The following is an 860-nucleotide window of genomic DNA, read 5'->3' on the forward strand; positions in this document are numbered from 1 at the left end:
CAGGCAGAGGCTCTTCCACTGAGCCATGGCCCCTCTTTACAGCTCTCCAGGGTCTCAGGCGGAGGTCTTTCCCATCACCTCCTACCTGATCCTTTTAACTGGAGATGCCAGGGACTGAACCTGGGACCTTCTGCATGCCAGGCAGAGGCTCTTCCACTGAGCCATGGCCCCTCTTTACAGCTCTCCAGGGTCTCAGGCGGAGGTCTTTCCCATCACCTCCTGCCTGGTCCTTTTAACTGGAGATGCCGGGGACTGAACCTGGGACCTTCTGCATGCCAGGCAGAGCCCCCCCTGGCCTGCCTCCATTTAAAAGGACCAGTTGCAGAGCCCCCCCTGGCCTGCCTTCAGGTACAAGCCTTCACCTTCCGAAGCAGCCATTTCCTCCAGGGGAACTGACCTCTGTCACCTGGAACCGGTTGCAGTCGATCTCCAACCACCGCCTGGAGGCCAATTGTGATGCCAGGAGATCCCCAGGCCCCACCTAGAGATTGAAGCTAAAGCAACCCGAGCTGTAGTTTTAGGAGAGTCTAGTAACAAATAAATATACACTGCAAAAACCTTTTGACAAACGAATGTGTTCTGTTAATGGTCATCATTTAGTAAAGTGCACAGTGTGTCTTTATTTCATCCTAGTCAGGTATAAATATTCATTACATTCAATAAGCAATAGCATTCAGTACATACAGATTGATAACTACCAGGCAATTTTGCATCAGTGTTTTAAAAGTCAAGCCCCAAAGGGAGTTTCTAGAATTATGAACCCGCTTCGCCTTGCATGAAGTCTTCCAAAAAGGGGGACAGTTTTCTTAACAGTTGTATGAATGCTTTTTGCCAGTCCTACAAAAGTGTAGTGGTTAAGT

The sequence above is a fragment of the Gekko japonicus genome, unplaced genomic scaffold (genome assembly GCF_001447785.1).
Source record: "Gekko japonicus isolate JY-2015 unplaced genomic scaffold, Gekko_japonicus_V1.1 scaffold238, whole genome shotgun sequence".
NCBI classification, from domain to species: Eukaryota; Metazoa; Chordata; class Lepidosauria; order Squamata; family Gekkonidae; genus Gekko; species Gekko japonicus.